The sequence below is a fragment of the Gymnogyps californianus genome, chromosome 13, assembly GCF_018139145.2.
Source record: "Gymnogyps californianus isolate 813 chromosome 13, ASM1813914v2, whole genome shotgun sequence".
Lineage (NCBI taxonomy): Eukaryota > Metazoa > Chordata > Aves > Accipitriformes > Cathartidae > Gymnogyps > Gymnogyps californianus.
In genome coordinates, this window is record NC_059483.1 from 4,175,064 (window position 1) to 4,199,919 (window position 24,856).

At 38.2% G+C, this 24,856-nt stretch overlaps 1 long non-coding RNA gene across 2 annotated transcripts in view; it reads right to left on the bottom strand.

Annotated features, from left to right (window-relative positions):
- Positions 1-24,856, bottom strand: part of LOC127021642 (uncharacterized) — a 61,859-nt gene that overhangs the window by 28,620 nt on the left and 8,383 nt on the right. For both annotated transcript variants that reach the window (XR_007767250.1, XR_007767251.1), the window contains exon 2: positions 4,326-4,426. This is a non-coding gene — a long non-coding RNA (uncharacterized LOC127021642). The remainder of the gene's footprint in view (positions 1-4,325; positions 4,427-24,856) is intronic.

The following is a 24,856-nucleotide window of genomic DNA, read 5'->3' on the forward strand; positions in this document are numbered from 1 at the left end:
TCCTTTCATATAATTAAATATTATAGAACAAGAGCAAGTCCTTTCCTCCTCAAAAGTCATAGAAAAGGGTGACTTTATATTAAACAGAGATTCACAGATATATATGTTTTCTGATATTTTTCTCCTGCCCAGTATGGCATTGTTCTTTTTTCTAATTAAAAAAATATCTATCTTTTCAATGTTTAGTTCTGATTCTGTTCTCATCTTGCTGCATTTTTGAAAAGGGAAATCATGTCAGACCTTGGTGCCTTACTGCCAAAAAATAAAAAATCATATTTAAATCAAGTTAATGACTCACTCTTCCCATTTTGTGCATTTTCTTCCATTACTCTTGGTCCATTGGTTCATCCATTTTTAAAAGGTTTAATTTCCTGTTGGATCATTGACTGAATTTGTAACAGGTTCTCTTTCCATTGTGAGCTTATGAGGCAAATAGCATTATGTTTGCAAGCACAGATGAGCGTGTTCACTAAAGGCAAGAGCTTTTTTTTTATTGAAGATGTGCTAGTAAATCATTTTCACATACAAGTAAAATGAAATAATTATTACTTTGCATGTTGAAGTTATAATAGCAAAGCTTTTCATAACATCTCTCCTCCCTCCTGATACATACTGCCCCTGTGGTAAAACAGTATTTCCAATGGAGCTAGGTATACAGAAAGTAAGGCTAATTTGATATGTAAAGTGCTGGAAGTGTTTCTTGTAGTTGTTTAGGGCCCCTGCCGCATGCTTTTCTTTAGTGACTAATTTAAGACTGCTACCACAGTGTGAGCTGGGCCTTCAAGGGAAATCAGTACTAATTTCTCCTTTCAATTCTCTGTTGTCACAGACCTTCCCTCTACTTCATCTCAAGTTGAATAACGTATTTCAGAGATGATGTTATAAGCTAAGCTTTTTGGTTTTTAAACAGAGACTAAAAACTTTAAATGTTCTGGAGGACAAGGTCTGATTTTCAAGGCCACTGAAATAAGTCAGAAGAGATCATGAGACATTCTTTGTAATGCCTATAGATAGCAGAATATCAAGTAACCAGAAAGGAGTGTGCCAAGTGAAGAAAAGGCAATAAAGAATTGCTCTAGACCACAGATATAATCTGAATGATGATCCTTATTTATGGGAAATAAGGCCAGAGCTTCTACTGAGGATGTGTGAAGACTTACCAACTGCATTTTAAAAGCACGTCTAAGCCTGAGCTGGACTACCATTTTCTCCGCATGAACTGGAACAAGCTAAGCAGGGGCAGTTTGTATAAACTACCTACAACAGATCTTGCAAAGCTGGGCTGTGGAGCTGTTACGACAACAGCATCTTCTACCTCTTTTATAGTCATTCACTTGAGACAATGAATTGGTCATGACCTAAAGGACTTTTCTTACTAAGAGCACAAGCAAATGATGGGACATCCTTTGCTAAAAGGAGACAAGGGCTCCTAGCAGAAAAAGCACACTTCCATGGCAGTTTTCCCAGGTGCTGAATTTTGGAGAGGAAGCAATTGAGAGAAAGCAAGGTAGCCGTGTCAGAGTTTTAAATGCATATTACTGGTTCACTACTTTTTGAAGACATTGGGAGCTACTGTCAGTCTACGTTCACAAGAGCATTAAGAGAAAGCTCACAAGAGCTTTCACAAGGGTGTTAAGAATCACACAGGCTTACACCCTGAGAAAGGCAGGAAAGTTAATCCAAGATGATAGATCAAGTCAAAGTTATATGTTTATGTTTGTAGCAACATGGTAAATAATGTAAGCCTAAATTCAAAGCACAGATGAGGCAAATTTATCCATATATATATATAAACTAGAGTAACACAACACCAGTATCTGTGGGTTTTATACACAATAAAATGTCTAGATCGCTCAGGCAGCTCACAGGCTATTCTTGACCAAGTTAACCCTGGAATACAGGAAATCCAGATGACGTGATCTGCAATATTTCAAATCATCATTTAATGTAAGAATATACACACAAAAAGATTAATAAGATACCTCTTTATTCTACAATAATCAGAAATATGATTTTGGTAATAACAGCTTTCACCACAGAATTGCAGCATGTGTCAGACACTGTGTATTGAGCTTTGAGAAGAATGAGGTAAATGACATATGGATGCTTAATAACATCTCAGAGAAGTCACATTCACAGTCAGCAGATTAACACTTTCACAAGAAGCTGTTCCCAGTGGGATCACCTCCTCCTGATGACTGAGAAAACACTTCAAGCTGTGACAAGGAGGAGGAAAATGAACAGAAAAGTTTTTCTCCTGGAGCTTTTAACATCAAAGTCCATTGGACTTTATCTGTCAGTAGCATTTGTTTTAGGCATGGAAAAGATGCAACCCCATGCCTGCAGAAGTGTAAGGTTTACATAAGAAGCACACAAGTGAATCCTTCCACCCACCATTTGGATCCAGGGACAACCTCTGGAACCTATGGATCTGCAGCTCATGAGCACTTGTCTTCTGCAAGAGCTCAGATATGCCTCCAATTTCACACAGCTCATAGGCCATTCAAGTAACCAGCAGCAGAAGGATGAAGATGCCGAGGCTGCTGAATATTCAAAATCCTTATCTGTGGCAGGAAGCAAGCCAACTAAAACTTGCTGATGCTGACATTAACAGGTTGACCTGAAAGCCAGCTGCATACCCCACTGATTCCATAACACAGACGGAATAACACTGTCATTTCTCACAGCCTGTCCTGAGCTCCCTTCCTGGTAGCCCAGTAAGCGTCCTCTGGCTCCAGCAATATGGAGGTTTAGGATTTTGCAAAAGGAGATTGTGTGCTTCAACAGCATTCAGAGTATGCCAGGCACCATTGCCTGCATCTAGTCCCCTGAGCAAAGGCCTCCACCTCCTGCAGCAGCAGGAGCAATCTAACAGGAAAGTCTGCATTGACAACCGCCTTTATTTTAAGGATAAACTGAATCATATAAAATGACAATAATTATTTGTAATTCAGATACAAAAAGTAAGAGGAAGAGGTAGGTTTTATTGTTGGATCACTTTATCGTAGTAGGATTTAAACTAATGAAGACAGCCAAGACTACAGACAGGCTGTATTTTCTTCCCTCAATGGCTAAAATCACAAGCATCAGAACTGCAAGCACTAAAGAAGATTCAAATTTATGTATGTATTTGCATAATATTTTTCATACTCTTTTTCGTGATAGGATAGGCTCTCTTGAAATCTGAATTATTTTTCATGGCACTTGGGAAAGGAAAGGTCATTCATTATAAAGACTCTTACAAATATTTTTTTAATTTAACATTGGATGAAATATCCATTCATATAGTTGAACCCTGACTGCAAAATGGTGATAAAGACATTTGTTTAAAGTTTAATATTCTTACAGTGCAAGAATCTTGACTCCATGCTCTTTATTAGATGACGTTAAAGAAAACATGGAGCAACTGCAGAAAAAAGATACTTTGAGCAAAACTAGGGTAAAACATAGAACAAATTTTGAAAACATACTTTTAAAATATAAATATATATTTTACACTGGGGAGAAAAAAAGAATGACAGTATTCACTCCCTGCATTAATCACAAATCCTTACAGCTACTCAAAGTTATGCGCACAAAAGGCAAAAATCATGAGTGTGACTCGTATAGGAAAAACGGAAGTGCACAGACTAATAATTTTTTAAAACTATCAATATCTTAAGGATTTTGATAATTTAACATAACATACTAATGCCAAAGTCCAATAACGTACTAATGCCAAAGTCCAGCTAAAAATACTATTTTAATGTAAAATTTCTTCTTCCCTAAAATTATAAATTATCTGCATTCTTTCATGAGTAATATTTGGCTTTCAAAGAGCTAGAACAGCATTCACATCGAGTCTTCCTTCTTACCTTTAAAATATTATTTTAAAATCTGTATATTTTAAAAAACACTTTTGCCACTAACAGGTTCTTTTATCATGTTACGAACACAAAAGCTGATTTTTAAGAAATGCTTCAATTGTTCTTTTGCACCCTATGTAAGATTTCTTTTAGCATTTGTTTTGGTTTGACTTACATCAGCCATACTTTCCTTGAAATTACAATTTAATATATACAACTATAATGAGTATCTTGATAAAAATCTGGGGTTTTATCCACCCTCAGTCAGGGAATATATGGTAGATTTCCTGCTTTTTAAGGAAATATTAAGACTTGCACTGCTGTCATGATGCATGCTATGTTGAATTTTGTTGTTACATGCAGTTAACATCAGCCTCTCTCCTTATTTGAAGCTTCAAGGCATGCGTTGAGTGATGTTTGAAAAGTTAGTTAACATTTGCAATATATGTGCACTGCAATTAAAGTAATTTATCCATTTACCTGTTATGCTGTAGAGAGCTTTGTCGGTAGAGTACCTGCTTTGCCGAGGAGAGCCAGGACCAACTATACCCTTCTTCCATCAGCTGCCACATGCTTGAGACCTGCAAAGTGTGGGAAACACCGTCAGACACGGATATTGTTCCACCCTCTCCTTTCTGCCAATTTTCCATTAACGGGACACACTTGCTGAAATAAGGAGCTAGAAGGAAGCAGGCTGTGAAACCTACATCTTCCTGGCGCGAGGCGAGCCCCACCGATGGTCGTTTCCAGACCCAGCCTGGTGCGGGCTACACCAGGGGCCGCAGAGCGGGGCTGGCAGCGCCTCAGGCTCCAGCCCCACCACAGAGGCCCAGAGCCTGCAACACCCGGCTGAAGGCCCGAGTGTCCCCCGCTGACGGAGGCAGCAGGGCTGCCCTCGCACCAACACCCCGGCTGTAATTTAAGAGGCACCCGTGCCGTACTCTTTCCCTGGCAGCACCCTGCGGCCATGGCCGGGGGGCAGCTCTGCATGGGCAGTGGCGGCCGCCCCCCCCCCCCCCCCCCCCCGAGGTCTTGGGTCACTCCACCTGCAAATTTTACCACGAAACATCCTTTTAAACGTTAGAGCCAGGATTTATTGAAACAGAAACTGCAACTGTAAAAAAAAACCAGAATGAGACAACAAGAAAATAAGGGCGGGGGAGATAAGAGTTTCTCCTTACCCTGTCCTCACATGGCAGCTCTGTTCTGTCACCCAGCCTGTCATGGCTACAGTAGCTGCGTGTTCACCCTAAAAAGCCTTTTTTTCCCCTCTCCCCTGGTGCTGATCCCCCGCCTGCCCCGCGCTCAGCCGCTCTGCCTGCCTGCGGGAAGCTTTTCCCCCCCACGGCTGGCTGCCTGACAGGGCGGCCCTCCCTCAGGCTTGGAGGAGGCTCTCCAGAGCTCGCTCCTGGCTCCTATTTCACCAGGGAAAACCACATACACCTATGCGCACCGTAGACACTTTCCACAGCAATAAGCTGGTTTTTTAAACATTGCGAACGTTTATATTTTTCCAGCTGGTGGTGGTGGTTCTTTTTAGAGGATATCCTCACCACAAGACTGGGCCCAGTCCTGTTGTGCCCAGGTTAACAGCACCCACCCTCCAGGTACCTCTTCTTTTTCGTGGCTGATGGTGAAGCTATCATTCATTCATCCCATTCTTTTTCTCAGGTATCATTGCTATTCAGGCTTTGTACTAAAATCATCTCCACATTGATATGTAATAGTTGAGAAACATAGGTTCCTGCAAATGGTGAAATTCACTTTTATTTCGGAGCCATATAAGCTCTATGCATTAAGTCCCACTATAGCTACATTTTGAGAACTTTAAATGGATTTAAGACAAGGGATGTTTCTTGCACTTCTTCTTTACATAGGCTTGAATTTAACCTTAGGTGGCTACTTAATTTAATCCTTTTTATCCTCATTTTCAGAACTCTGAGAATTCCTAAACTAGGAGTTTGTAGACAGAGCAGATGGTGCTGTCTTTTCCTTCAAGGACAAAAAAAAAAATTGCAGACAAATCTGGACTCCTTAAGTTAAATGAAATGTGTGGGGCCTCCCTGTACAACGGCACACCAGAACTGCTTACTGACTAGCTGTCGGAAATGCACTCGGTTTTGAATTCTGATGATAATGAAGAATTATAGTGCTTAGTCTTGCAGCTCGCTGAAGAAAAACCTCAGAGCATATTAGAGAAAAAAATTATTTCATCTTGAGTACAAAGCAGAGGAAGACAAGTGCAAAAAAGATTTCAGAAAGGGATGGAGAATCTCTCTTCATTTGCAGACAAGTTAAAACTGTTGTGCAAAAACTGTAGTAGTCTAAAAATAAGAGGAAACTTACACCAAAAGTGGATTAAACAAATATTACTCAGTGGATTTACTTGTATATATAAATGGGTGCCTATGAGGCTTCACTGAGATTAATATAGGAATCAAATTATTTATATAGGAATCGGAGCTTGTAGACTATTGCTAATTTTTTTGCTCACCTTCCCTCACTGCTACAGTGAAGTTATGTGACAGTTGTCTTTTTGGTTTCCAGAACACAAAGACCAAGGCTTTTTTCAGTAGATATTTTTCTAAAGTTCTACATGGTTTTGGCACATCTTTTTTATTGAAGTTCAGTAATTTCTCTTTTTTGATTCCAGTCACACATGAAAATACTTACTTAAGCAAAATCTTTAAAAAAAATCTTGTGATTCTTTTAATATGAGAACAAATATGACATTCATTTTATAGATGAGCGCAAGCAGCAACGTTCAACTTTGAAGACTGTTTGGATGAAGTTACTGTCTCAGCCTAAAATGTTCAGAGTCTCACTAAGAGTCTCAGAGTTTCAGTGTAACTTTGTACCTAACTGTCAGAGAATTTTTTTCATAGCCAAAGCATGTGTTAAAAAAATCCAAACCACTAACTTATGTGCAGTATCTTCAATGAGGCATGGACACTGTGCACAGTGCAAGTTCTGTAGAGTTTCTCATAGGACAGTGTTTCCAAGATTGGATATTTGGCACATTTTTTGCAAACAGCCCCAGTTACAAGTCGGAAGTAAACTTTGTAAGTATTGTTCCTCAAAGAGATCTTAAAATGATGGCAAAAAAAAAGATAAGGTTGTATGAACATCTCAAATCCATCATATTAGCCTTACATTCCTTTTTTTTTCCTAAAATACCTTACTTTCTAATTTGATTGATAATTATTAGAACAGTTTATGATTTCATGAATGGATTGCATTAAAACCCAACTGGACTTCATAAATTTGGCCCCAATACTGTTATATGGAATAAGGATTACAGAATTGGTAATTTTCCATTATCCAGCATTCATGTTGGCAGATATTTAGTAGAATGGATCTCTTAATACTAACTCACTCTGAGTTAATATATCTTTAGGCAGTTTTAAACCCCTGATGATTCACTGTGCACACTTGTCTCATTGATTTGTCCTTACTCTGCCTCAATGAAAAGCATACATCTTTGGGGAAAAAAAATACAGAGCTGTACATTAATATAAAGAGAGAAAAAATATTTATTTCAAAATCTTGAAACACATATGATTTTTTTTTGTTTGAAAAGTAAAATACTATAAATATAAATAAGCATTCAATAAACAAAAGGGATTTTTTCAGATAAAAGATTGTGTAAAAACTTTCACAATTACCCAGCTGCAAAAATTACTGATGAGTTAAATGAAGCAGGTCTTTCAGAATTGATAAGATTTTTTACGAGAAATCGGATGTAAACACAGTCTCCACTCTCTGCCTCAATTTGAAACATTTCATGGGGATTTTTGAGCATTGCAAAAATAGAAAGAGTAGAAATTGTAGAAATAGCCTGGAATTTAAATAGAAGTTAAATCCAAGCCCAGCTTCTGGAATATGTTGATGATTCCTGAGAAGAAAAGGGCTACTTGAACAGTTTCCAGTTCTTGTTATTGAATCACAAACCACTAATAATAGCATTGAAACAAAGCTCTAAAAGCTTAATCCAGATTTTAAATAAATAAATAAAAAAATCTACATAGACTTAACTAACAGTAAATTAAGGAAATTTGAAAACATTTGTCAAATTTTCCAGATGAAGTTCAAAAACTGGTTTTTGCAGATGGGAAAAATATTATAGTATTTCTCATGAATAAAAAATTATGCTTCAAATGAAGTAATTAAAATTTTTGCTATTAGTGTCAGTGAGTGCAGGATACAACTCCAGTGTTGGAAAAGTTAATCAAGCAAGCTGAAGGCTCTAACAAACACAAGAAAAAATTATATAGAATGCATTTCAGTATGTTTCAGTTTGTTCCAATGATAACTATTTTACAATATCTGACCTATGACGTTACCTAAGGTGACCCAGTTTCAGTCCAACAATTAAAAAAAAGGAGGATGTAATTCTTTTTGTAAACGTGTTTCTGTACATACTCATGGCTTGGAAAGCTTTTAAGTAGTACAAAGTACATTGATGCTGTCTGATCTGTTCATTAAATTTGAAAGGGAGAAGAATATCTACTTTCATGAGGTAAGAGCAAGTGCTTTTTTCTTTTTCCTTGAGTCTTGTTGAAATCATAGAAAAAGGGGAAGCACTTTTTGAAGTATTTGTAGTCTTGGAAGAAAAGTTTGCTTAGTTTTCCTTCTGGTTAGGACAGCCTATTGAATGATGTTATCAGCAGTGTCTGAGATGGGCGTTGAGAGATGAGAAACAAATATAGAAAAAGAAAAATCCCTGCTCTAACCCTTGCAAATCATCAGTGGGTGGAATAAGAAGTGTGCAGCACAGTCCAAATGAAAGCTTAGAAGACTGAATAAGAGCACTGAGCATGATAAATTGAAACTCTTTATTCAGAAGAATTACGATATCTTTCAGTCCAGAATTTCTATCATAACATTTTACCTAAAGGATCTTTGTAAGATTAATGCGCTATTTTACCAATGCCACCTAATCAATTTGGTTTAACATTGCAATCTTTTAGAAGTTTTGTTTCCTATATTATCATCAACAATTCAGCATGATCTATATTACATATTCTAGATTAGAGGATATTCTGTTCCTTTTATAAACTCAGAGTCTGGGTCAAGAGTTTTCCAGGTGAGCAATGATTCTTTTTGTCATTTAATATCAGTCCAAATCTCTGTAGATGCCAAACATGACAGAGCTGCTGATGGTTTTCCATTGCATAATTCCTGAGTAATGCATAATTTCCTCTAAATTAATTTTTGCTGGGGACCAATAGATCCTGGAGGGAAACCAGACAAGGGAAAGGGGGTGCAGGAATCCAAGAAGTCTGTGACAGGCAACTGAGAAAAAACAAGTCTATTGTCAGTAGGTTTACATTCTCTCTACAGGAATGTCTGCATCAATTAGAAAATTATTAGGCAATTGTAAAATTTAAATGGTTTAGATGACTGGATTGAAGGAATTTTTCAGAATAACATCTATGCAAGATTTAAAATAATCACTGGAGAAGACTGCCACAGACTTTGTGCCCATACGTCTTCACCCTCTGGTAAGGACCATGTCTGATTCTTGTGAATTCAGCATCTGCCAAACCACACAAGAAACTCCACAGCCATAAATTATCCCACTGAGATTCTTGACATGCATACAGTTTCTTATCGTTGTGCAGTACCCATGACAAGGGGGCTGTGGTTTTGATTAAGGCTGCTGATGCTGCTGTAATACAAATCTGAAATACAATAGTATGCATTTTTTGTGCATGTATTCACAAATGACAGATTATCATGTAGAACTTTCCAAGACATTAGGTCTCTATGAATATCTCACAAATTTATGATATTAATTCAGTTTCCTGAAACTTGGTAGCTCACCTTTTTTCCTCCAGCTCTGGTTTTGGGTTTTTTTTTTTGGGGGGGGGGGGGGGGGGGGGGGTTGGAGTGTTTTTTGTTCGGTTAGTTTTTTGCAGTGCAAAACTTTTGCCTGTGAAATTTAATTTTAAAATAAAACTTATGTCTAAATAATTATTTATTTAATTGAAAAATGTAAGTCTATGATTAAATATTTATTTCATTCTAACCAGACTAAAAAACCCACCCTTCAGTTCTGTGTCAAATTTGTATTTGCTTTAAATCTACCTCTTGTTTAGGGTTTGAGCTGTTGGGTTGTTCACCAATAGTCAGACAACTCCTCAGCATCAGTTTAGCTCATGGGTGTTCCAGAATATCAGCTGAATTTCCACTTTCAGCATGTCCTTTGCTTGCATCAGTGGAACCTCCTCCTTAAAGGACATAGAAAGGCTTCAGGTCCCAAAGGACCTGAGGCCCAGGGAGACCTTGTAGTATCTGCAGAAGGTCTGCTTCCTTCTGAGGCTTTCCCTCATAGGTGTGGAGCTTGTAGCATGCATGGAGGAAAGTGGCCTACGACGGCGCTTTTCGCAAAATTTCATTGCTAGAAGTGGCAGGAGGGAAGAGAGCCATGCAAGGCACTAGGTCCCAAAGAGCTTCTTGATTCTACCTCTTTCTAATGGCTTCCTGGGTTTTGAGTGTCTTCCATACCACCCAACGCTGATCTGTGCCTGTTTTCACCTTCCCTCTTTGCTAAATTTGAGGACAGCAGATGGGCTATGTTTATTTTAGGGATAACCTCATCTGCTGTTTATACTGGGGGAAGAAAAAAAGTGCTCACTGATGACTTCCTCCTGACACCTCCAGCTGAGGCTGACATTTGTTTTCTAGCTGTTATTGGTTTCTAATTATGCCTGGATATTCAGAGGATCAGCTAATTTGCTCCATAATTTTTGGAGGCAATTTTTAATTCCCTTTCCTCCCTTTCAAACTCTGTGCTAATTTCATGGAATTATTAAATACGCAAATATGGTGGGACTAAACCCTTTGGGACTCCCTGGTGATTCAGCTCAGGTGCCTCCGTAGAACTGCCCTCTGCATCACAAATACAGACTACCAACCATGCAGGTAGTCAAGTGGCATGGCCAGGAAACACAAGGAGCTTTGCTTCCTTTGTGTTGTCCCACTCACTGCAGTGAATCAGCATGGGTCCATTCCTGCTGCTGGGCAAGGTAGCTCTGGGCAAGGGCAGAGCCTCAAGCAGAAGGCAGACATTGTAAATTGGAGTGTGTGGAGAAATGGAGGGTCTTTTGAACTAATGAGATCGTGTAAAACACCAACGTTAGCAGCATGGAAGGAACGGGGTACAGTGCTCCAATTTGTGTTTCATTTTGCTTCACATTCTGTTCTAAGAGCTTAGCCTAGCATCAAAATCTTATCGATAAAATTCAAAATCTATTGCTGTATCAGGGATGATTTCAAAGGAACAGAGGAAAAGAATTAAGTGATTTTGCACTTCTTACTGAAAACACTTCCAACATTGTTTCCAGAATATTTCAAACATTCAGAAGTATCCCACAGGGGTATCACTGTATGGAAACATTCTAGTTATAGATTTTATCAGTTTATTACATGCACCAGCAAGAATTCAGGAGCATTTCAAGTTGTTTGTAACATTTAATCTTCTATATATTCCCGTTTTGTAAAGCTGTTCCATTTTGAACATCCAGGCATGTTTGAAATAATTGAGGCTGTTTAACAGAGTGGAGTTAAGACCTATGCACGTTAACTAAGGCGCTATTATCTGCTTTGCAACTTTCTTTATAGCAATGCTAAAATATATACGTATATTCATGTAACTCACAGAAATCACTTCATTTACTTTATAGTTTCAGACCACGTGTGTTTCATTCATTCTGTTCTCTCTCACTAATTTGTTTAAAGGGTGGTATTATCTTTTATAGTTTGCAACAAAAGGCAGTCTTCTCCTGACCATCCTAATCATAGCAAGACCCTACAGTGAAAAATAAGTCAAAATAGATTGTTCACTGTTAAGAAAAAAAATAAGAGAAAATAACTTTTGAACATTCATAGAATTTAAGCCAAATGACTGCAGCTGGCACTCTGAATCCATCACCCCAATTATTTACTCTTCTTTTGCCACGATCTGCCTTCATTAGGTAGGCTGGCTTTATATGGAGATTTTCACTTCTTTTATTCACATTTGGTATAATATCATTTATATTTGGAGTAGAAATACTGGGTTTAAGGAATACAGAATATCATATCAGAGCATTAAAAAAAATCTGGTTCCAGCTGAGCCTCCTAACTCCCTCTTTTCAAATCTGAATGTTATTCTATCTCACATTTAGGAGTTAGCATATCAAGCAGTATTTTCTAGAGGCAAATATCCTTCTGCCTGGCCTTGTTGGTGAGTACCTTCCAGACTGCTAAGGTAACTGCTAAGTTTGCACTACACAAATATTTGGGGTTTTCTGGTTCCTCCTCTTGTTATCACTGCAGTCATAGAGCTTCAAAAGCACCAGAAACTTCTATAGAGGGATATATCAACAGTCCCAAAACAGAAATAATCAATAAGAGTGAAACTCAGTTGTCCATGAGTGAAAACACCAGTCTGATAACAGAGAAATGTCATAGGTTTGACAAAGATAATTTGGACAATTACTTGGGTAAAATACAAAACTGGAATACAACCTTCCTGCTTAGGTTATGCCTGTGAGAAGTTGCCTGTACTCTCACAAAATCCATGAGAAGATCATTATCTAAACTTTACATATCTATGGATATACTAGGGAAGTTGCTGGTAGGTATACATTACACAGTCTCTTCTGAGCCACACACAACAGAAAACTCTTAAGACTCACCAGCTGAGATTGTAGAAAATCACTATTTTAGACCTGTAGTGGCTAGCAGCCCTTTGAAACCCCAGCTGCACCAGGTGGTCTATACAAAAGCAGTGGCTACAGGCTGTTCTAAGACTTTACAGTCTACACTGAAAAAGCAGACAGAGGTACAGGAGTCACTGAAGTCTGATGGCTTTCCTGAGACTTGGAAGAAATAATTATATAAGTTTTTGTAATACAGATTCTTTTGTGGAGCTGCGGCAATAAAGAAAGAAGTTTGTTTCTCCACTGTCCTAAGCTCTGTCATTGGTATTCAGCTTTTAATGTATAAATGATGCTTGATTTTAGAAAATTGCTGTGAGAGTGTCTGAATTCCATTTACAGTAACCCTCCCAGAGATGATAATTGTTTGTAAATCAAGCAGGTTATGACAGCAATATAGTACATCACTGCTTCCACCTCCTCTCCCTCCCCTCAAGAAAACAGAAATCCTAGAAATTTTCTTATTCCCGTTTACCAAATGATGAAGACAGACACAGAGAGGGTAAGTAGCTTGCCCCAGGTCAAGTCCTTAAAGCCTGAAGTGATCTGAAGTGTTGGGAATTTAGGTGAAATTGAATGTGTTTTAGAGAGAATTTGCTGGATTATAACTGTAATTAAAAAAACCACAAAAACCAAAAAACCCCCAGTAGTTTAATTGTGAGTAGCTCTCTCTTATTGGCTCAGTAAGAAAAAGGCTCAAGGGTCTCTTTAGATTTTGGACCTGTCACTTTAAAGTATACCTAGCTCCCATCAAGAATAGCAAAGAAAGATTTTCTTCCCCCCCCCGGAACAGCTCAAAAGAGTCTCAGTATCACAAGAATGATAGGTAATACCAGAGCACTCAGAAATCAGATTTTATTTCCTCAAGTCAAAACCTTTCCTCTCTGGCAATGCTGGAATGCACATAATGGGATGTCAGACAGCAGGTGTGATTAAAGTAATAGTATAATTAAAAAGAGCTAGATGTGGGCATAAAAAGAGATTTTTTTTTTCAGACTGGTTTGACTCTCTAGTGAACAGCTTGCTGCAGATCTTTTGCTGCTTTCATGATGGAGTCATTTTTGTTTTCTTTAGCTGTCTTTTTTTTAAAGGGGATTTTCATCATGAAAGAGAAAATTCTATTGTCACAGACAACATGGGAGATATTCAGCAGGTAACAGAGCTCTGTCCTGTGTCCCTGTGACACATGGAGAATGAGTGTCAATCTTTGAAACCAGCAGAGTGAACCTAGACCTGGCTGATTTCAGAAACTATTCCCACTTATCTTTAAGCACTGTAGGAATAATACATGACCTGTTGTGCAGCATTTCAATAGTGAAATACAGGCAGAAAAACTAGTTAAGCCTCCGGATTAAATTTGTTGAAAAATATTTTCAAATTATACAATTTACTTTTAAATATTAAATGAACCGCTGATAATGAAATATTTTAAAGATAGACACTTCATATGACTTCTACCATAATGAGATAATACCTTATCACCATAGTCTGATTTCTAAGAAGTGTGTTTGAATAGGCATAAACCTTCTCCTGAGATCCAACACCAAGTCTATACAAGAAATTTACTCTAGAATATTTTCATTTCCTTTTTCTTGATATGACTTTTTTGCAAGTATATAATTTTGGATGTGATTTTGCCTTATTACCTTCTTTTATGCCTAGCAGAGGGGCTATGTGTGTGTGCCTAGATGGTTTATTTTGCTCAAGTAGTGGCAGTAGCTATTTTTATATGGGGACTTTTCATTGATAAAAAGTACATTAGATGGATCTCCTGTGAGATTCCCCCCCTCCCCCGAGAAACTTGGCATTAATCTTATGGTTTAAGGCTAGTTATATCACTGCCTACCACCTCCTTAAGTGGATTCCTGTAGATGTCATGCCTCTTGGCCAGAATGTTCCACATCTACTCCTAAACTGGCACACTGCTAATCTGTGCATTTAGTGCATTTATAGGTAGGTCTGATGGAAATCAATAACTGATGTATTCCGCTTTGTGACTCTGTGACCACTGGGAAATATAATAGCTAAAATACTACCTTTAAACCAGTATTATTTGTTTCTACCAGGGGAATAAAGCATTTAAATGAAAATTATTTTAAAACTAAGAATGTCTACCTGCATTACTGTATCAAGTTAAACCCTTCCATTCTGCAATGGCTGCCTAAGCAGGGCCAGCTTTCTCAAATACCCCAATATGCAGTAGCTCCTCAACTGTTATTTCATTTAGAAAGATTAAAAAATAGTGGGCATAGTCTTTGAGATATTTCTGCAGTGCCCTACCTTGAGTGACGCATTTTTCTTTTTCATTGTTGTTACAGTTCTTGACTGAGAAACTACCCAGTATGTTCGTACAGAAAACATTCACATTGTCAGATCACTGTACGCTACCATAAACTGCCCATTTTATTGACAAAGAGACTGCATTCTGCCACATCCAGCTTAACTGAAGAAAACGAAACTCAGTGTATATGAAAGAAAAACATTCCCAAGTACACTATGGCATTATTGAAGATTCAAGCCACTGATAACCACATAATATGGATAACAGCCACAATGTCTCCAGCAGGCTTACTGAAAGATCAGAATTATGTTTCTTTTTGAGGTTAAAGACTGTTTAGAAAGGAACAGTGGAGATGATCTTGCTTCCTATACCAAATTGTAATGATATTTTACAAATTTATAAGTTAAAAATCTTTACTAGAAATAGAAAAATCTTGGTTTGCCATTTCAAGTCAGGAAAGAAAAGAACAGAAGCAAACAGAGCAATTGGAGGAGCGTGAGAGACCCAATGCTGCACAAAATCAAAGACAAATTGGTGGGGGGACCAATAACATTGCAGATAGATGTGTGTACCCAAAGTGAACTCAATGTTCTCTTTCCTGTTGTTCTGATTTCCCTTCCACTCGCCGGACAAAAGTAGTTCTGTTCAGAAAGTCAGTTTGTTGAGCTAATTAGGTTACTTGCAAAGAAAGATCATTAAAATGGTATCCACCATTTCTACTGACAGAAAACAAACACTAAATAGAAATACCTCACATTGTTTCAGTGGCTTTGAATTTTCCTGCTTAATGCATAGCGACTATTTGTTGTTAAATATTTATGTAACTAGGGTATTATTACAAGTGATATAAATGATGGTGTATGTAGAATAATAAGGAAAGCATATATTTTAGTAGTTACATTATATTCTCTAGTACGTCAAATTTGGTGTGCAAAATACATCCTAAATATTTACATCCAGCAAGAAGCAGAAACTAAAAGCAGTATTCAAGCATAAATTCTATTCGACTTAATTCCAGAAGTCATCTCTCCAATAGTCAATCCAAGGAGGTGGCATTTCCTCATAGTTTATTTAATGTGCAAGTTTAAAAATCTAAACCAATGCAAGCTCCCTTTCCTATTAGGGGGAATAACATTCCTGAGTTTGCGCCATTAACTGGGCTTTAGCAAGAATTTTGGTTCTGCAGTGATATTCTTCCCCAGCTTCAGGAAAGCTCATTGCCAAGCAACTCACAGCCAAAGCAAAAAGCAGACTGGGAAGCTGGTATTTTTTTTTTGCTTCATTGTTTGCTCCCAGCAAACTCATCTTATTCCGGAATCTGGGCACCCCTGTAAACTTCTGCAATCACTGCATTGAATGGGAACACACTGTTTGTAACAACACAGTACAAAATACCAGAAAGACCTGGAAGCTTGCAGCAGGACTGAGGAACAAATAGAATTACCTCCCATTCTCACATTCAAAAGCATTACAGAGAAAAAACCCAGCAACAACAAACAACCTTGGAAGCTTGTTTCAGAGCTGATGAGCAAGTAGTACATAATCCTCCCATACCGAAGGCCTATAGAACCTTGCCAGTCTTTCGGGATGGCAAACAGATGGTGGGAAGAATGCAGTGACAGCTTGAGAAGGCTGTGCAGCTATCTATAGATGGAGTTCTGGTGTTAACGTTAACCCAAAGGTTGTTAGGAAGACAAGAAGCAGTGATCTCTCCTGCAAATTCTAAAAAGACATTAGAAAAGCAAAATGCACACATATGTATGAGATGAAAGAGCAGTGTTACTTCTCATCTACCAAGGGCAGATTTAATTATATTCTGCAGAGGATACTAGAGAAAAGGTGATACAAAAAGCTCAGATTTCGCCTGGGAACTTTATTATTTGCTCTTTTTTCCTAAAGCTGTTGTAAATTGGACCAAAGGAAAGTGAGTAATTACTTTTGCCTTATCCAGTGTATTTCTCCATTACTAATATTTTTGACAGATGGTACTGTTAAACTCAGAGATAGAAAGAAAAACATAATATTGTAGTAAATACTATAGTAAATACAATAAGGTACCATTTTCAGGATCTCTAACCATTTTTCCAGAATAAGAGAATTTAGATTCCTTTATTGATAAAGCTTTCTTTCAAAAAAAAAAGTCTGTTTCTATTGCTTCTGTTTCCTTTCTTTCCCACCTCTCAAAAGGTCACTTCATATTTATATGCATGTAGGTGAATTGCTGCAAGTTTAGGGCTTAGTGTCTTTCCCCTTCTTCCCCCCCGACAACCAGGAACCTAGCAACTGAATTCCTCAGGACTAGGATTTTGCCAAACTCAGAAAAAGTAGGGGTTGCTGTTTCAATGAGGATCCCTTGATATTGATATAGAAAAGGGATCTTCAAGCCTGAGTTAATGATTAATAGTAGAAAGCCTGCATTTTAGCAGGATAGAAGCTTAGTCATAGCAGGTTGAATATGTTTTATCTCAGCGAAAGAGCAGTCTAGAGCCTGTCCAGGTCTTGGATAGGAAAGCTGGTACCCAAGTGATAAAGACCAGACAAATGATAGACCTTGAAAATCAACCATGCCAAGGCACTAAGCTTTCTTAGTTTCGATGGGTGGCAGAAGAGCTCTACTACCATGGCATTATCTTCCCAGCAGACAATGGTGTTGCCTCTCACAGAACTGCTAGTGCAGAGAGAAATTTGCCACAAATCCATTCAGTGCTCCCTCAGAAGTCATCATGTTGACGAAGGCAACCCTGTTTTCCATGGGCAAATATGGCTTGATCATATTTTGTTTATTTTGAGAATAAAGATGAGAGGACCAGTAAGAGTTCAGAACACATGTATTATCCTCTGTGCAAACAACAGGGAAGAAAAATGAAAAAGGTGAGATAGGAAAGAAACAGCAAGTATTTTATTAATTGTTATCAAGTCTTGAATATGAGAGCATCGGAGGACACTGCCTTCCCCACTATATAAAATGGCTAAATGCAAAAGATGAAACAAATACCCTTTTTCTAGGCAGGTAGGTAGGAGTTGACATAACTTAGAAATATAATTACAGTCATGAAGACATGATCAGAAAAGAGAGAGAAGAGATTTAGACTCTCTTCACTGTGGCTGTAAAGCCACATGCTTAATGCAGCTTTCAGTGCTCAGCTAAAGCTGCCACAAAAGGTGATGAGAAATCTGTACCAAAAATTCTGCAGAACTCTGTTTATTATCATACTGAGCTCTAACATACATCTTGCAACAAAAGTGGAATCACAGGCAAATGGAGTTAACAACATGGTGCCAGCTCGACTCTGGGCTATTATGCTTGTCAGCGTAAACACAGTGGAAGCCTGCATGGAAATACCGACCTAAAATGACAGGAAACCACCTAAAAGGCAGGCCAGTCTACCTGTGGCCTTGATTCCAGTTCTAATACCATTTGCTACTAGTATTTGAAGACAAATAAAAAGGATGCAATATTGGGTTTGATTTCCTGGATTAAGGTGCTGGATACACTGCTCCATACACAAATGTACTACACTCCTAAGGCATTCACCGCCTGTTTCTCTTTACATAAAACAGCCCGCTGAGAGCTGTCATGAGATTCTGTTTGCCCCAGCCAACATTTCCTTCTGCATACACTTTATTACTTTTCTTGCACCTTAATTGCCTAGAGAAAATGTTCCTAGTATGCTTTCATTTCTTTCTACCTTCAACTCAATTTTTAACATTACCATTGGAGTTAGAACACCGATGATGAGCCTATATTCAAGTCAGGGAGGTGTAAGTAGACTGTGAGGTTATGTGGTGTCAGAGATGTTCCTCTGTCTGCATGCCACACTCACGGATTAGCCACCTTATTTTCCCTGACGTGAAATACGTATATTAATATATCTAGCCTCTGAATTTAGACTCGCAGCTACAAGTTGCCCAGCACACAGCCTGGGACATTACTATTTCCAAATACCACACTGACAAGCTGAGCAAGCACAAAAACCTTGGATTGACAGACAAGATGAGCAAATATAGAGACATTCAGGAATACATAACAGGATAGTTAATCACCTGGAAAGACTGATAGTAACATAATTTCCTACGAAAATCACTTTGATAAAAACACATGAGTTTTGGCTAATATAGCTACACCATGCAGTGAAGTGAGGAATTTATTCTACCAAAACTCTTCAAATATGCAGAGCCTACACTGCAAACCGCATGCCACATTCAGAGATCCATTACTTCCAGAACTTGGCTTGCAGATGTCTGAAGTTACTTCTCGCTGTCTAGTAGTCTCACTCTCACTGTAGTATAAGTCTTCTTTGCCATTCAGCTTAGTTTGCCTCATACTGAGGATGTGAAAAATTGCAAAGCAGAATGGACTATGAAGGATTAGGCTGTCAATATTGTCTACTTGTAGATTCTAGTACCAGGCTGATTTTGTCCCGGAGCCTCTGGCCCAGCGCCATAGCCTCTGGCCCATACTGACGCAGAGCATAAGCTCAAGCTGTACTACCGACACACATTCAGAGGCCGCATCAAAAACTGTAGACATGAAGCCAGTTTGGATGAATCAAGGGCTCACGTTTTGCAGGTGCTATAGATGTAGCCATAAAGTCTATTGAAGAAGGAACCTGTTACTTAAATGAAAACCCATCTCAGCAATAGAAGGTTCTTTGTCAGAAAGGACAGGAAAATCTCATTCTTCCTGAAGACTGGCCTATCTCTAGGATAGGAAAAAAGCATTTTAAACATAGTCCATTTAAGGCAGCAGATTTACAATGTTCACGGGCTCCTTATTAGATTTGCCCTAGTTCAATTCCTTAGTTGCGAGAAGGTGAACGAAAACTTTTCCTGCTTGTTTGAACATACTCTTCCCAACTGTATTAGCTCTTTTTTAACTAACACATAATCAGAAATTAAGTTCTCACTACCAGCTGTAGAAATGCAGCTCAGGGAAAACTGAAAAGTTTTAATTTCCCAGTGCCCCTATTATGCTGCAGCTGTAACAGCCCCGTGTTTTTGTCAAGATCCACAATTTTCTTGTGCTTTTTTTCAGATTTGATTCCAGGATGTTGTCACAGCAGTGCATCCGGGAGGAGAACTTAGAGGCAACCATTGCAAGAAATGCTTACTCTTATGGGTATCTACTCTAAAATCTTTGCAGAGGAAAAAAAAAAAATATATACATATTTATGTCTATGGGCTTCTCTTTATGCTAATATCATGTATTACTCTGGAATTACAGAAAAGAACAAAAAATGTGTTGCATTTATACTCAAAATAGTTTCAATAAACATAAAAAATACAGCCATTTAAAATGACAGTCGTTTTTAAAATCCGTAATTTATAAAGGTATCTTTATAATTTTCATATCTGCAGGAAAAGCTGTTTGGGCAGTTTTAAAGGCTCACTGTAACTGCAATTGTAAACATCCAGTTGAAAAGCATAAAGATAAGTTGTTCATTTGCATTTTTATCTGTGTTGTCTTACAACCATTAATTGTGGAAATGAAACAGAGAAATGTGTATTAAACCCCAGGCTACTAGAAATTAATATACATGGAGAATAGAAATATCTGGAAGTTAGGGATGACCTCCATGTTTCAGAGAAAGAGATTAATCAAAGCACAAGTTATAGTTTCCAATTTACTGCAAAACAACAGATCTTATTTCATAACAACTGTAGAAACAATATACCAGTTTTAGCAGAACTCTTAGATTAATGGTAACAAATAACTAAAAGCCAATGCTCCAGTTTTGGGGGCATAAATCACTGCACATGAAAGCTAGGAGTATGTATGTTTGTTTAATTGCAATGAGATTTAATCATAGGGTATTGAGTGGCATATATACATTTAAATATCCACCTTCAGCAAAGCAGTCATTTGCATTCATTTTCAAGCCATTCAGAACTCAATAGGGCAGATCCAAGCTGATGGAAATTGTCATAGCTGCATGAAAGGCAATGAGGCCAATGCAAATTTACACCAGCTGAGAATGGGTCCAAGTACTTGGCTCTTTAAAGAATCAGCCACAGAAGGCTTACTCAGGTGATTTCTCTGGCTCACAGCCGATGAGGGTTAGGTACGTTCGCAAGGGCTAGGAAGAACTCTGGGGAGCTGTGTCAGAGCATCTCAGAGCAAAATTGGACTCCTGGTTTTGTCAGAGTGGTACCCCTGGAAAGAATGTATTAACTGTAAATGTAATCAGCTTAAACTCTTCGAGTCTCATTGAATAAGCAAGTGAATTCTCCCAAGCCATACGAAGCTACAGTCCCCGTGGAACATAATTTTAATTTAATGTTCTTATGTTAATAACTAGGAAATGTCATGGCATTTAAACTGCAGGACTGCATTGTAGCCAACTTCTTTATCAAATTCAAGGCTGCTCCCTATCACCATCTGAGGGATGTACCTCAGATGGGGCAAGCAGAAGGTAAGAGGGCCAGATGCTCTTTACAATTAAAGTTAAAGGCTACGCTTCCATGCCGACATGGGAACTCAGAGCTACAGTTTCACTGTGGGCAGCAGTCAAATATGAAAAAATACACAGCATGCAGAATACCTGTCTAAATGGATGTGATGTAGTCTTATATAAATCAATACTGAGTCTTCTCAAGTGAGGAGCTAGGGTATCTTTCAAGATACCTGACATTTTACCTATCATTTGTGAGTCCAAAAATACTTCCCAAACTCCCATGTAACACTCCAACAACGGCTAGAATGCACAATTAGGAGCACAGTGATCTGTAAGCAAATAGAGCAGTTCATTTGAGCATCCTCATCACTTAATTCCACTGAGGACTCATCAACAATTCTTTTGTATTAGTCATGCAATTACTGTTATTATTACTTATTCTTGTGTAGCAGGTGTGTCCTGCCTTTTACATTTCAGGACCTGTGAAAGCTTCCAATGCAGCAAATTTACAGTCATTAAGAAGTAGAGAGGAAAGGGCAAAATAATCTCCTTTTCACTACACGAGAAAAGAGGTGGACCGAGGAAATTAAGAAACTTGCCTAGTAAACCCATTTCCAGCAATTTCTCAAGCCCCCTCCAGGTTACATCTCTTAGCTGTAGTCTCACAGGCAAGACTGCATATGTGAAGGCACAAAGTCAATGAAATAGCCAAAACCCAAGTCAGCTTTGCAGATCAGTCTTCTCTCTGAATTTCATTCATACACTTTAAAAATGGAGGACTGCACCTCCTTTTTTGCTTCTGATCAGAATTACATAGAGACACATAGATAACCAAGCTCCTAATTTCCATCAATTTTCAGTGAGACTAGTCTCTTACATTCCTAATACAGCTGATTGGAAATTTTTTCTTGAATCTCCATTTCTATCTCCACCCTCTCTAAAAATATTGATTCTCAGCTTCTTGCAGGTAATTCGAAGCTTCTTACATGTTAAGGTCACTTGCAATGACTTCTTACACCCTAGACTTCAGCTTCAGAATGGTCAAAAATGTTCAACGTGGTTTCGATTAGAAATCTAAATTCTAATAAAAATAAAACACTACTACGGTTGCAGTAAAACTTCATAAGTGTTGAAAAGAAATATTTTGTTCACAATTCATTACCTGCCCAGCTGTAATTCCCATATCCCTTTTTACATGAGGACTTAGCTTCCCAAGTCACCTCGATGGATCTGAAAGAATTGCCCTCCTCTGCATACGTTACTATATAAGCAAACAACAGGGACTTGTGCCACCCAGTGTGCAAGTTAACCAATCAGTCTTCAATAGGGGCTTACCATGGCTGGAAACAGAAAACAGATGCTTTTCAGATGCTTTTCTTTGTATCAAAGACCTAGAGCTAGATGCTAATTTAATTGACACAGTATTTCACACAGATGTTGAACAACGTGAGGAAGACGACAGCTTTGTGAGAATGTGCAGGACAGCCCTTTCCACAGCAAGGGCAGCTGCCCTTGGAGAGCTTCTGGGAAGGAAAAATCAGAGCCCTTTGAGGACATTGCATTCAGCGACCGCTCTTTTCCTGCAAAACACATTTCATTCAGTGCATGTACAGAGCCTAGCACATCAGCTATTTAGTCTACGAACTGGAACACCTGTGTGATACTGCAGAGGAAATGAGTAATAAGCATATTAATGACACCATTATTAATTAACCAATTAATCAGTTCCTGCCTTCTGCAATGGAATACTTGCACTTTCCCTGTATAAAGAGCAAAATAGTCAAAATAATACTTCTGTCCATACAGGCTAATATCACAGTTCACCTCGCTGCCAGAGAAAGTTAGTAAACATTGCTCTCTGTTTGGAAATCCTTTTGATCAGATACTTGGTTTTATCTATCAGCTCTTTTAGATTTCTCTTTTTTTTTTTTACACTCTTTTTTCCCCAAACACTTAATGGAAAACATTGGTCAGATTCTGAGCTGTGTGCAGCTCTGAGCCTGTCTTCCATACAAATACACTTTCCACTCCCATAGATTACTCACAACAAAGACGAGAAGAACAAAAAGGACTGTATAATAATGATACGCACTGATGAATGGCTTGTTCTTTTTATATAATTGTAGCTCTCAAGGCAGCAACATTAGGACAGTATCTGCCTTCAGAAACAAACTGTCAACTGTAGGATCCCACATTAGCAACATCATTAGCCAATTCACTGTTGGATAAAAACCTTCTCATCTTAAACACTCCTACTTATATTGAACTTCACCCATCCATGCTAGTCATTTAATTTTAATGTTTCATTTCTCCCAATGTATTTATCTTTTTTTTGGCTTCAGAATTTTAATCTAAGTCTCATTTTCCTTTTTAGTGCAAAAGCTGTGTTTAACCTCGCTGTACTTCAGCTCCTTGACTCAATACAATGGTTAATGCCATTTTCTACTGAGCTTTAGAAACATGAAAAAATACAATGTTGATGAGGACTGTGTTGAATAGCTAACTTCTCATTATACCAGAGAAGTTCCATTATAATAGAGTACAGAGATTACCTTTGGGCTAATAAGATGAATGGAAAAGGGGTCTACAGCTGGACTCTTGCTCACATTACAAAGATTACATTTACTGCACGTTTCACCTTAGGCTCTCTGCTCATGTTTACCAAGACTTAAATATCATAATCCCCACGAGAAGACTAAGGCACAAGGAAATTAAATAACATTTATTATTTAGAACATTTAGTAACATTGTTTAGAAACACCAATTTCCTAATCAATCAGATGCTACTCTAACCTAAGCCCAGATGAAGGGGCTGGAACTGTAGGCACTCTCACTTCACAGGACACAGCTGCGAAGTTGCAGTTCTTTCCCTTTTTCTATCTCCTCCCACCTTAGATCAGACCTGTGTTCACTATCATCTCCTTCTCCTGCTACAGCATCAGAATTTCTAACCAAAAATTCTCAAGCAAGGACACAGGTGAAAATGCGTACTGCGTTATCATCAGTGTGCCTCAGCAAATATTTATTGTTAATATGTATTATCTATATTGGGATAAGCAAGCTATCCCCCAGCCAAGAGCCAGAATCGTATTGTGCTAGACTCAGTAAACACACAGCATGATAAAAGTCCCTTCTCTGAAGATCTGATATTTCTTCCTGGTTCCAGTGGAATTTTCTGCACAAAGCACTGTAGTGAATCTTGTGGTGCTTCAGCAATAACTCGTCATCACTGTGCTTTTGACAATTTGGGATAAAAGCTCCTCTTAGGTCTGTAATTTCTACAGCTCCATATAAAAAGAAAATGGAGCTAAAAGAACAATGTTGCCAGCTGAAAAAATAAGCATTGCAAGGCCCTGTGCCTTACATTCTTCTCTTTCAGTGACCTCTAAGATCTAAAGGAGAAGGTAAAGATCCAGGACTAGGAGGAAAGAGCCAATGTGACCTTTTCTCTAAGCCAGACAATAAACAGTAAAGGGTATTGTTAATGCAGTGCACAGGCATTTAGCCACATGTCTCATTAACTTTAATGGGAGTCTCACCTGAATATCTGAACATCACTCCAAAAGTATACCCTAAAGTGTGATGTCTGGGGAAAAATTGCCCAGAGAGAACATACGAAAAAAGAAGAGA